The following is a 13424-nucleotide window of genomic DNA, read 5'->3' as shown; positions in this document are numbered from 1 at the left end:
ACCAAAAAGTATAACATGTCATGATTAAAAAGTTTCCCCTTAGGAATGCAAGATCAAATGGAGCAACTTAAAAATGTATTTTGCAACATTAACATATTAAGGAAGAAAAAAATCATATGATTACCTCAACACACTATACGTGTTTGGTGAAAGTCAATATATGTATGTACTCAGGAGCAATAGTCTCAGCAACCTTGGAATAGAATGGAAACTTTCTTATTCTGGCAAAGTATAACTATGAAAAACCAGTCACATAACAAAGTGTTTAAATTTTCCATTTCCTATCAGGCATAAGACAGCAGAACCATTACTGGTTTCATTCAAACCATTCCTGGGTGAGTATGTCCAATATTGTAAAATATGAATTCAAACAAATGTATGATATTTTGAAATGGCAGAAATAAGCTGCCATTATTCAAAAATGATAAAACTGTGTATGCTTACAGTCCAAAATATCCAGGGATGTATATAGAATAAACAAGTTTAGCAAGGGCACTGGGTAGAAAATCAGTATATAATTTACCTACTCCTACCATCTCAATCATAGTATAAAAGTTCACAACTTATATAGCTTTCAATAGTATTTTATTTCCAGTAGAAGTTTTACAAAACATATTCATGACTTCTTTGGAGCAAATTGTAAAACTTTATTGAGAGAATTTGAACTTGAAATCTGATATTTGCAGACTTTGTAGTTTTAGCTTGTCTTTGTATAACCTTCTTGCCATGATTGATCTATAATAGAAACATAACAGTTGGGAGAATTTGTAAGGAGACTTTTATTTATATGAAATTAAAGGTTTACTAAGGAAGCTACAGTTCGGTTTCATAAAACGAAACCAAAGACTCACCATTTGGCTTACATTCAGATAGAACTCTGTTGTGACTTTAAAAATTGACTTCTAAGCATAAAAATATAACTAGATTTTTAGATTTCCATAATTCCTTGTGGCACAAAGATACCAAGAGACCATTTGAGTTCAGAACAGATTAAATCAAATGAATTTATAAAAGGGTAGTTTCAAGGACAGAGGAAAAATGGATATACAGGCCATAAGTTCAATCAACACACAAAATTCTGAGAAACAAAGGAATTTATGAAAAGTGAATGATTAAAAATCTTGGCTCTAAACAATATTTCAAATATAAGATAGCTGAAACAGTGTCCCATTTTCAACTGCAAAAGATAAGCTCAGTAATGAATTTTGTTGTTGTCTACTGTGCTAATGTGCAGAACTCATTCTTTGGGCAGGTTTACTGGTTTAAGAGTAGGGTGACCATATGTTCTCAGTTTTCATCTATAGTCCAGGTATAAATCTGAATAGCACTTCTACATACACTTGAAAAATAATTCTTTTTTATATTAATTATATGATCAAACATTTTCTAGTTCATTGCTGTCATTTTTCAGGTCAAAATATAAATTAGACATATGCCATATCTCACAATGTTTGGGAGGAGAGAGAGAGGAGAGAAAGAGAAAGTGGGATGGGGTAGAGCAGGGAGGGAAAGAGAAAAAGAAAGGAAGAAAGGGAAGGGGACAGGGCAGGAAAGGGAACAGCTTACAAATTTCAAAAGTGCTCCCATGGTATTCATGGTATTTGATGTTTAGCTTGAGGTACCACTGGGATATATTAAATAATGCATGCTTTCCTAATATATAAACCATTGATCCATATTTATTTGTGGGGCTCAGGATTGAACCCAGGGCCTTGTGCATGCAAGGCAAAGACTCTACCAACTGAGCTATATCTCTAGTCCCATTGATCTAGTCCCATTGATCCATATTTTGAAAATAATAGAATTCAAAAATATATTCCTTCATAATTATACAATCTATTCAATACCTGATAGTGTCACAGTCTTTATGGGTTGTTTCCATTTTCTTCACCATTATGTAAACTCTACTGAATATTCTCTTCATAGCTGTCTTTAAAAACGAGCCATCTTTCTAATTTATTAGTTGGAATATTCTTACTTTTACTAAAGATTCACACACATCTTCATATGTATCTCTTTCTTTCTCCCTTAAGTTTGTACTGTTGCTTTTACTATTATCTTTTATTTTGGATAATCACATAACTTTTACGTATTTTAAAATGCATTCACTTCAAGGCTATGGTTTTCTTAAGAGAACATTTCAGTCCTAAGTACTTGGAAAACTTCCTGTAATTTAAATTCCCTAATGGAACTGATCAGCAATATGGAGTAAAATTATTTAGAAGAATAATGCAAGATAATTTCCTCCATAAACATCAAGTGCTTCATTAAAGTCTGAAGCTCTTGGTAGTAAGGGTCAGCAAATTGAAAAACACATGTGAAAAACAAAAAGTTGACCCAGAGAGGAAGTACTGCAATTATAGTCTTTGAACTTCAACTTCTAACAATTGACATATCAAGGCAGAAACAATAATATGCCACATATGATACGGTTAAAGGTGATTCTACCCTATGGTGTCTACACTCTTATTAGGAGCAGTAGCTCATGAACACTGACAATGGGACAGGAAGTGCTTGGTGTAGGCACCTTACAAGCACCTTGAGCATTACCCACCTACACACACACTCTCCCTAATTCAATAGTCACAGAAAGTACAAATGAGACTATTTCCATTTCATTTTTCAGTCATCCCAGTCTTCATTTGGTGAGGGATTTAAAATACAATTATTAATTAAAAGAGGATTTTGAGGTTGATATTAAGAATAGGAACTTAGGTCTCCACACAGAAAATAAACACCAAAAAATATTTCTGCATTTGCTTAGTAACAATGAAATCTGAATTCACATGTTATAATTTTATGATAAGAAATATTTTATGATTAACAAATCCTGCAAAACAGTATGTACTTGTATTCCACCTAACAGAACCAGATAATGCAATAACCAGCATTAAAGTGACTTTATTATATTTTATTTAAACTCCCTATTTTTAATAAGAGCAAAGATGGGTTTAGAATTTATGGCTTCTTCCACATGCCCACAAGAATCCACTTCAGTGCCTTAACAAATTGAAAAACAAAGGTGTTGTGTACTTTTTGAACAAGAAATCATAAAAGAATCTGAAAACAGTTGCCTGTTGATTAAAGGGCTCATTCTCAAAGGTTAGGAAACGCTTTCATAGTGTGTGATTCAATGTGGCTGTGAATCAATTTTTTTCTCTATGTGATAGTATTTAAACAAGCAGTCAGGCATTTGGAGTCTGATGCCAAAGGATCTTTATATGTGAACTGTTGTTAATGTAGCAGTAATGTCAGCCCCACATCGATAAAAGGATAATAGTGGGAAAATAAATCTATATAATTTTGCACCTTGTAGGATAGCATACCTGCTTCTGGCAGTTGACTGTACTCTAGACTGGACATAAACTTTGCCTGGACAGCAAGACCATCTTCTTGTATACCTCCAGTTTTTGGCTGAGTCTGTTCCTGGAGATCAGCTTCCAGGTCAATCCCTTAAGAACAAAAAAGGTTCTTGAGTGACATCAAGATGATGGAGGAAGGAGAATCCTCACTTCAATGGATGCACTGAATAAATATTTATACACATGTCAATATTCTCTGAGAGAAATAGAGAAGCAAATGTAGAGAGATCCTACATGCCAGAAAAGAGAATTTCCACAGTTACATGAGGAGTATAATCTGAGCCACACTTTCTCCATCAATCCCACCCAAGGAACAATCTTATAATCAGCACAGAATACCAAACTCCCAGCTTCTCCCTAACAGCAAAGGGTTTGGACCACACATAAAGCTCCTCTACTTTTACTGTTCCTGACCTGAGTTGTTGCCTTCCTAGCTCTGGAAGTGCCAGGGGTTTGATATATGGGAGTTCCCTGAGATCACAAAGGAAAAAAGACATGTTTTAAGACAGGCATGGGAGCACATACCCCTGGCCTAGCTCTTCTACCTGGATTAAATCTATTTCTCTCTCTCTCCCCCTGCCCAGTACTGGGGAGTGAACCCAGGAATATTTTACCAATGAAATACAGCCCACCACCCTGTTTTTGGAGACAGGGTCTTTCTAAGTTGCTCAGGGTAGCCTTGAACTTGAGGTCCTCCAGCCTCTCTCCCAAGTTACTGGGACTACAGGTGTGTGGGCCACCATGACTGGGGCTTTAAACTTTATTTTAAATATCAATCTAATGATAAACTACACTGGAATTATATTACTTACATTTTAACACAGTACACTCTGAACCATTAGCTATCAAGTATCTGAAGTCTACACCAGGGATAGAATGGAAGTTACACCTAAAATATAATTTTCAAAAGCATCATCCGAGTGGATTTCTAGGCCTATCACTGACAGAATCATGACACTCTTTCCTTTATCGTGGTGATCAGACTTATTTTGTGAAATTCCAATAGCCATATCCAGAATATGTGATAAGTGAATCTTATACTGAAAAAAGTATTAAAAATAACAGCAACAAAATTTGTGACTAACAGCAATGCTATTGTCTTGCAGTTACAATAAACAAGTGGTGTGAAAGAAAGTAATGGGCATTCTGTTCAGTTCTTTTTGGAAATCCCTTAACAGTAAACTGTCAAAATAATTCATTACTTGAATTACGTATATGTTTAGCTTGAAAATACTACTGTAAGAAATCATTTCTGGGACCCACACAGAAGCTGAAGCTCAAGCCCTGGCCCAGGACCACCCCACCAACCAGCAGACCCATGCAGGAGCCCCACCCCAGGCCTAGAACCAACCCGCTGACCCACACGGGAGTCAAGGCCCAGACCCAGGCCCAGAACTGCCCCTCTGACCAGCAGACCCAACCCAGAGCCCAGGCCCAGGCATAGGAATGTCCCGCCCACCCTCGTAGGAGCCAAAGCCAAGGTTATTCCCAGGACCGCCCTGCCAACTGACAAACCCATGCTGGAAACAAGGCCTAACCCACCTGCATCTTGGGACAGTACAGCCATCACCACAGTAGCCTCCAGCTTGGGACAATAGATGGAGCCTAGACTGCATTTCGGAACATACAGCCCACCCATTCAGACTGATCTATGAAAGAGGTTGCATCCATCTTGTTACACCCCCACTGCTATCTTGAGTTATTTCTGTTATTGCCACAACCACTTTAGTTACAGTAGCATTTATCATGGGACACAGGCCGGGGTCTAGAAGCCCAACACCAAGGTGAGGTACAGGTAATCTGCAGGGACACTATAAATTATAGTATAGAAACTGTGATACTTCAGATTTGCTCTTCTAGAAAGGAAGACACACAGATAACATGAAAAAACAAGGGAGGAAAGTGCACCAAACAAACCAAGATACTACAATAATAGAATCCATTGGCAGCACAGTTGATGAAATGTCAGAAAAGATGTTCAGAATGTACATAATTAAAATGATCTATGAATTAAAGAATGACCTAAATGAGCAAATACAGGCAAAAATTGATTGTTCCAACAAAGCAATAAGAAAGCGAATACAGGCAACCATTGATCACACCGAGAAAGAGATAAGGGAGCAGATACAGATAGCAAATAGCAAAAGAGTACTTCAAGAAAGAGGTAGAGATTTTTTAAAAAAACCAATCAGAAAATGTTGAAATGAAGGAAACAATAAACAAATAAAAACTCAATAGAAAGCATCATCAACAGACAAGATCACTTGTAAGACAGAACATAAGGTAATGAAAATAAAATATACAATCTTGAAAATGAAGTTGACCAAACCATGAAAATGGTAAGAAACCATGAACAGAACATCTAATAATTATGGGATAACATCAAAAGGCCAAATCTAAGAGTTGTTTGGATAGAGGAAGGCACAGAGATTCAAACCAAAGGAATGCACAATCTCTTCAATGAAATAATATCAGAAAATTTCCCAGGCATGAAGAATAAATTGGAAAATCAATTACAAGAGGCTCACAAGATGCCAAATGTACAAAATCACAACAGATCTACACCAAGACACTTTTTAATGAAAATGCAGAGCATACAGAATAAGGATAGAATTTTAAAAGCCACAAGAGAAAGCAATCAGATTACATATATGGGGAAACCAATGAGTATCTCTGAAGATTTTTTAACCCAGACCCTGAAAGCTAGAAGATCCTGGAACAACATATACCAAGCTCTGAAAGAAAATAGATGCCAACCAAGAATCATGTATACAGTAAAATTAAGCTTTAGATTTGATGACAAAATAAAAGCCTTCCATGACAAACAAAAATTTAAAGAATTTACAACTGGAAACCCTTGGCAAAATATTCTGTGAGGAGAAAATGAAAAACAAAGGAAATTAGCAAAGGGAGATATTACACTAAAGGAAAAAAGCAATCAAAAGAGAAATCAAGTAAAGTTAAATATCAAAAATAATAAAAAATTCCTGGGAATACAAATCATGTCTCAAAAACAACCCTGAATGTTGATGGCCTAAACTCACCATTCAAAAGACATAGACTAGCAGTTTGCACTAAAAAAAGATCCAACAATATGCTGCCTTCAAGAGACTCATCTCATAGGAAAAGATATCCACAAACTGAAGGTGAAAGATTGTGAAAAAAGATACCACTCACATGGACTGAAGAAATAAGCAGGGGTTTCCATCCTCATATCAAATAAAGTAGACTTCAAACTATAGTTAATCAAAAGGGATACAAAAGGACATTTCCCTTTGTTTAAAGGAACTATTCATCAACAAGGCATAACAATTATAAATATATATGCCCCAAACAAGGAAGCATCTATGTTCATCAAATAAACTCTTCTCAAGTTTAAAAGTCAAATAAACCACAATACAATAATTCTGGGTGACTTTAACATACCTCTTTCACCACTGGATAAATTTTCCAAATAAAAGCTGAACAAAGAAACCATCAAAATCAATAATAAAATCAATAACTTAGACTTAACTGACATATATTTTATCCATCAACAAGTGAATACACTTTCTTCTCAACAGCACATGGATCTTTCTCTAAATAAACCATATATTATACCACAAAGCAATTCTTAGCAAATACAAAATGTAGAGATACTACCCTGCACTCTATCAAATCATAATGTACTTAAATTAGAAATCAGTGATAATAATAGAAGCTACTCCAACAACTCCAGACTAAATAATATGCTATTGAATAAACAATGGGTTCAAAAAGACATCAAAGAGGAGATTAAAAAAATTCTTAGAGTTAAATGAAAACACTGATAGAACATATCAATATCTCTGGAGCAATATGAAGGCAGTACTAAGAAGAAAGTTCATTGTATGGAGTTCATTTCATAAAAGAAGAAAAAGCCAACAAATAAATGACCTAACATTACATCTCAAAGCCCTATAAAAAGAACAAACCTACACCAAAAGCAGTAGAAGGCAGGAAAAAATTAAAATCAGAGATGAAACCAATGAAATTGAAACAAAAGAACCAATTGAAAAATTGACAAAACAAAAAGCTGGTTGTTTGAAAAAATAAATAAAATTGATAAAGCCTTAGCCATGCTAAAGAGGAGAAGGATAAAGAAAACTCAAATTACTAAAATCCATGATAAAAAAGAAAATATCATGATAGACACTACAGAATACAGAAGATAATTAGAAATTATTTTTTAAAATTTGTACTCTAATAAAATAGAAAGTATCAAAAGCATCAACAAATTTCTAGAGTCTATGATTTGCTGAAACTGAATCAGAATGATATACACAAGTTAAACAGGTCAATTTCAAGCAGTGAAATAGAAGATGCCATCAGAAGCCTATGAACAAAGAAAAGCCCAGGACCAGATGGATATACAGCTGAATTCTATAAGACCATCCAAGAAGAACTAATACCAATACTCCTCAAATTATTTCATTAAATAGAAAAAGAGGGAACATTTCAAAACTCATTCTATGAGTCCAATATCACCATGATTCCAAAACCAAAGACACATTAAAGAAAGAAAACTTCAGAGCAATATCTTTAATGAACACAGATGCAAAAATTCTCAATAAAATTCTGCCAAGTTGAATACAAAAATCATATTAAAAGATAGTGCACCACAATCAAGTGGGGTTCATCCCAGGAATGCAAGATTGGTTCAACATATGGAAATCAATAAATGTAATTCATCACATAAATAGACTTGAATATAAGAATCATATGATATCAATAGATGCAAAAAAAAGCATTAGATAAAATACAGCACCTTTTCATGTTCAAAACACTAGAAACACTAGAGATAATAGGAACATATCCCTCTAAAAACTGGAACAAGACAGGAATGCCCTCTTTTACCACTGCTATTTAACATAGTTCTTGAAACTCTAGCCAGAGCAATTAAACAGATGAAAGAAATTAGAGGGATATGGATAGGAAAAGAAGAACTCAAACTATCATTTTTTTTTCATTTTAAATTTCTTTTTTGTGAGTTTTTTTGTCCTTTTAAAATCCTAATTTGTTATATATGACAGCAGAATGCACTACAATTAATATTACACACTGGGAGCACAATTTTTCATAGCTCTGGTTGTATACAATATATATTCACACCAGTCATGTCTTCATACATGAACTTAGCGTAATGATGTCCATCTCATTCCGCTGTCTTTTTTACCACCATGTCTCCTTCCCTCCCATCCCATCCCTTTGCCCTTTGTAGAGTTTGTCTATCCTCCCATCCTTCTCCTCCCAAACCCACTATGGATCAGCCTCTTTATATCAGAGAAAACATTTTTTCATTTGTTTTTTTGGGATTGGCTAACTTCACTTAGCATTATATTCTCCAACTCCATCCATTTACCTGCAAATGCCATGATTTTTTAAAATAATTTTTAGTTTTAGATGGACACAATATCTTTATTTTCATTTGTTCATTTTTATGTGGTGCTGGGGACCAAACCCTGGGCCTCCCATATGAAAGGCAAGAGCTCTACCACTGAGCTACAACCCCAGCCCAAATGCCATGATTTTATTCTATTTTATTGCTGAGTAATATTCCATTATGGGTGTATATGTATGTGTATGTGTGTGTACATATGTGTGTGTGTGTGTGTATCACATTTTCTCAAACCATTCATCTACTGAATGGCATCTAGTTTGGTTTCACAGTTTAGCTATTGTGAATTGTGGTGCTATAAACATTGATGTATCTGTGTCCCTGTAGTATGCTGTTTTTAAGTCCTTTGGGTATACACTGAGGAGAGAGACAGCTCAGTCATTGGTGGTTCCATTCCCATTTTTCCAAGGAATCTCCAAACTGCTTTCCATATTGGCTGAACCAATTTGCAGTTCCACCAGCAATGTATGAGTGTACCTTTTCCCCCACATCCTTGCCAACACTTATTGCTGTTTGTATTCATAGCTGATATACAGTGGGTTTGGGAGGGGGATCATGGGATGATTAGAGAAGCCTATCACTTTTTGCTGATGACATGATTCTATACCTAGAGGATCCAAAAAATTCCACCAGAAAACTTTAGAAATAATAAAGGAATTTAGCAAAGTAGAAGGATATAAAAGCAACACCCCAAAATCAAAGCCATTTCTGTACATCAGTGACAAATCCTCTGAAACAGAAACTAGGAAAACCAGCCCATTTACAACAGCCTCAAAAAAAAAAATAAAATACTTGGGAGTCAACTTAATGAAAATGGTGAAAGAACTCTACAATGAAAACTACAGAAATCTAAAGAAAGAAATTAAAGAAGACCTTGGAAGATTGAAATATCTCCCTTGTTCTTGAATAGACAGAATTAATATTGTCAAAATGACCATACTACCAAAAGCACTATACAGATTTAATGCAATTCTGATCAAAATCCCAATGGCATTCCTCACAGAAATAGAAAAAACAATCATGAAATTCATCTGGAAAAATAAGAGACTCAGAATTGCCAAAGAAATCCTTAGCAAGAAGAGTGAAGCAGGTGACATCACTATACAGACCTTAAACTATACTACAGAGCCATAGTAACAAAAACAGCATGGTATTGGCACCAAAACAGACTGATAGACCAATGGTACAGAATAGATGATACAGAGACAAACCCACAAAAATACAGTTATCTCATACTAGACAAGGGAGCCAAAAATATACATTGGAGAAAAGATAGTTCTTCAACAAATGGTGCTGGGAATCTGTAAATTCATATGCAGCAAAATTAAATTAAATCCCTACCTCTCACCATGCACAAAACTTAACTCAAAGTGGATCAAGGACCTAAGAATTAATCCAGAGACCCTGCACCTAACAGAAGAAACAGTATGCCCAAATCTTCATCATGTCAGATTAGGCCCTGACTTCCTTAAATAATACTCCTATAGTGCAAGAAATGAAATCTAGAATCGATAAATGGGATGGATTCAAACTGAAAAGCTTCTTCTTGGAAAAGAAACAATCAGTAAGGTGAATAGTAAGCCTACAGAATGAGAGCAAATTTTACCACTTGCACATCAGATAGAGCACTAGTCTCTAGGTTATACAAAGAACTCAAAAATCTTAACACCAAAAAAAAAAAAAAAAAACAAAAACTCAAATAAACCAATCAGTAAATGGGCCAAGGAATGAACAGACACTTCTCAAAAGATCATGTACAATCATTCAACAAATATAAGAAAAAATGTTCAACATCTCTAGAAATTAGAGAAATGCAAATCAAAACTAAGATTTTTATCTCACTCCAGTCAGAATGGCAGCTATTAAGATAACAAATAACAATATGTGTTAGCGAGGATGTCGGGGAGGGGAAGGCACACTCATACATTGCTGGTGGGATGGCAGATTGGTGCAACCAATATACAAAGCTGTAAGGAGATTCCTTGGAAAATTTGGAATGCAACCACCAATGACCCAGCTATCTCTATCCTCAGTATATACCCAAAGGACTTAAAAACAGCATACTACAGTGACGTAGCCACATCAATGTTTGTAGCAGCACAAATTCACAATAGCTAAACCATGGAACCAACTTAGATGCCCTTCAGTAGATGAATGAATAAAGAAACTGTGGTATATATACACACTGGAATATTACTTAGCATTAAAAGAGAATAAAATTATGGCATTGCAGGTAAATGGATGGAGCTGGAGAATATCATGCTAAATGAAGTAAGCCAATCCCCCAAACCCAAATGCCTAATGTTTTCTCTGGTATGTGGATGCTGGTACATCATGGGGATGAGGGGAATATGGAATAGAGAAACTTTAGTTAGGGCAAAGAGGAGAGAGGAGAAGACAGGCGCCATGGGGGTAGGAAAAATGGTGGAATGAGTGGACATCATTACCCTAAGTACATGTATGAAGACACGAATAGTGTAACTCTACTTTGTGAACAACCAGAGACATGAAAAATTGTGCTCTATATGTATACTATCAATTGAAATGCATTCTACTGTCTTGTATAACAAATTAGAATAAATAAATAAATTTCAAAAGAAATCATTTCTGCTTTATGAAAATCTTGGAAACCTTTGAATTTTTATCCTAAATACATTTAAATGTGTTTTTAAAAAACACTTAGAAATCAAAGAATTATAGCTACCTGCATGCCAATATACTAAATTACCCAGATTTTACCAAATTTACTGTAAAAGAGAAAAATGCCAGTCAATGTAAACAATGGCTGTCAGTCATTCATTGAGCTCTTTCTGGGGCCTGTATTGAGAGATTTGACTTTGAGTATTTGACTTTTTGAGTATTAAGCAGTTCTAAGCAAAAGCCTTCACAAAGAAAAGATGATAGGAATAAGTAATGAAGTATGAATCTGTCTCTACCAACCAAGAACTTTGTGGTAAGACACAATAGCTGAAACTCAGTTTTCTCATTTAGAAAAGGAGTTAATATTTCTATGTAACCACGCCTCATTGTAAGTTCTGGAAGGACAGTGACTTAGCAGTGTACACATATGAAAATGTGAAAAGGTTCTTATACATATATGCAGTGAATAAGAACTTACAATTTTAAGACTAAAATTAAACAGTTCCTTGAACTTGCTAATGTAGAACCTTGGCAAAGAAGTTTAAGAAACACACAAATAATTCTCAAAAAAAAAAAAAAGGAAAATTCTTTATAGTGTGGGAATGCAAAAAGTTGCCAAATGTACCCTTCACTTTTCCAACCAGCTCTCAGGAAATGTTTGTTTTCTTTCCCAGAGTTACTGGAGATGCCATTAAGTATGATGCATGCATACACCTTAAACCCCGGAGACATTTTCTTCCCCTTTTTTTTACCTTGATCCTCGGGTTCTCCTTCATCTTTTGTCTCCTGACCAGATAAAGTATCCCAAGTTTCCCTTGGTGGTCTCTCCTGTTGAGCTGAATCATCACCACACCACTCATCCTATTGAAGTGGGTGTGTGTGCAAAATAAACAAAATAAATTGTATTAATACATATTATAACTATACATATTATGTGGATATAATTAATCTCATTGAAGTCTGAACTATTTTAACATGCTTCTATACACCTTTTTATAAAAAATAATTTATTTTTATTCTAATTTGTTACATATGGCAGCAGAATACATTACAATTCATACTATACACATAAAGCACAATTTTTCATATCTCTGGTTGTATACAAAGTATATTCACACCATTCATGTCTTCATACATGTACTTAGGGTAATGATGTTTATCTCATTTCACCATCTTTTTTACCCCTATGCCCCCTCTCTTCCCCTCCCACCCCTTTGCCCTATCTAGAGTTTGTCTAATCCTCCCATGCTCCCCCTCCCTACCCCACTATGAATCAGCCTCCTTATACCAGAGAAAACATTCAGCATTTGGCTTTTGGGGATTGGTAACTTCACTTAGCATTATATTCTCTAACTCCACCCATTTATTTGCAAATGCCATGGTTTTATTCTCTTTTATTGCTGAGTAATATTCCATTGTGTATGTTACACTTGTCCTTAATACAGTCACTGTTATCACACAGAGGTCTATATCAGATGAGTCACATACACTGATTTTAGAAGATATTTAATCTATGTGGGGAAGGATCTATTGTTAGTAAATAAGCAAGAAGGAAGTTATCAGGTTTATTTGTGGGGAATGTAACAGCATTCTTCCTGGACATAGTATAGTGGAATACTCCAGAATCCTCCCTGCTTCCTCTATGAGGTCAATTTTCAGCCTTTATCATCTAAGATGAACTTTTTCAGTGTAACTACACTTATCAACATTTTTACAGAAATAAATTTCTGTTAAAAGGAAACAGAAAATTTTGAAGCACTCACAACCAAAGGCTCAATCAGCTGAAAACATTCTTCATCCCCTGTATGTAGATCTTGATCTATTTTGCTCACTCATTTTATATTGAAAGCAGAATAATGTGATTTGCAAAAGGCACTTATGAGAATAGGTATACATCATCATGTTTGTGGCTGAAGGTAAGCTTGTAATGTTTTAAAATTTTGAAAATGCTTTAAAAGCATGTCCAAGAGTTAGTGTGTCTATGTTTCCCAAGTGTATGTAAAGCC

General features: G+C 35.1%; 1 long non-coding RNA gene across 1 annotated transcript; it reads right to left on the bottom strand.

Annotated features, from left to right (window-relative positions):
- Positions 1-569: 569 nt before the first annotated feature.
- On the bottom strand, positions 570-12230 carry LOC107160879. The gene is made up of 3 exons (XR_001505906.2): positions 12171-12230; positions 3327-3452; positions 570-735 (listed from the first exon to the last, which is right to left on the bottom strand). It is a non-coding gene; the product is annotated as an uncharacterized LOC107160879 (long non-coding RNA).
- Positions 12231-13424: the final 1194 nt, after the last annotated feature.

The sequence above is a fragment of the Marmota marmota genome, unplaced genomic scaffold, assembly GCF_001458135.2.
Source record: "Marmota marmota marmota unplaced genomic scaffold, marMar, whole genome shotgun sequence".
Lineage (NCBI taxonomy): Eukaryota > Metazoa > Chordata > Mammalia > Rodentia > Sciuridae > Marmota > Marmota marmota.
The sequence above is the reverse complement of the archived record's forward strand: the minus strand, read 5'-3'. Positions and strand labels throughout refer to the sequence as shown.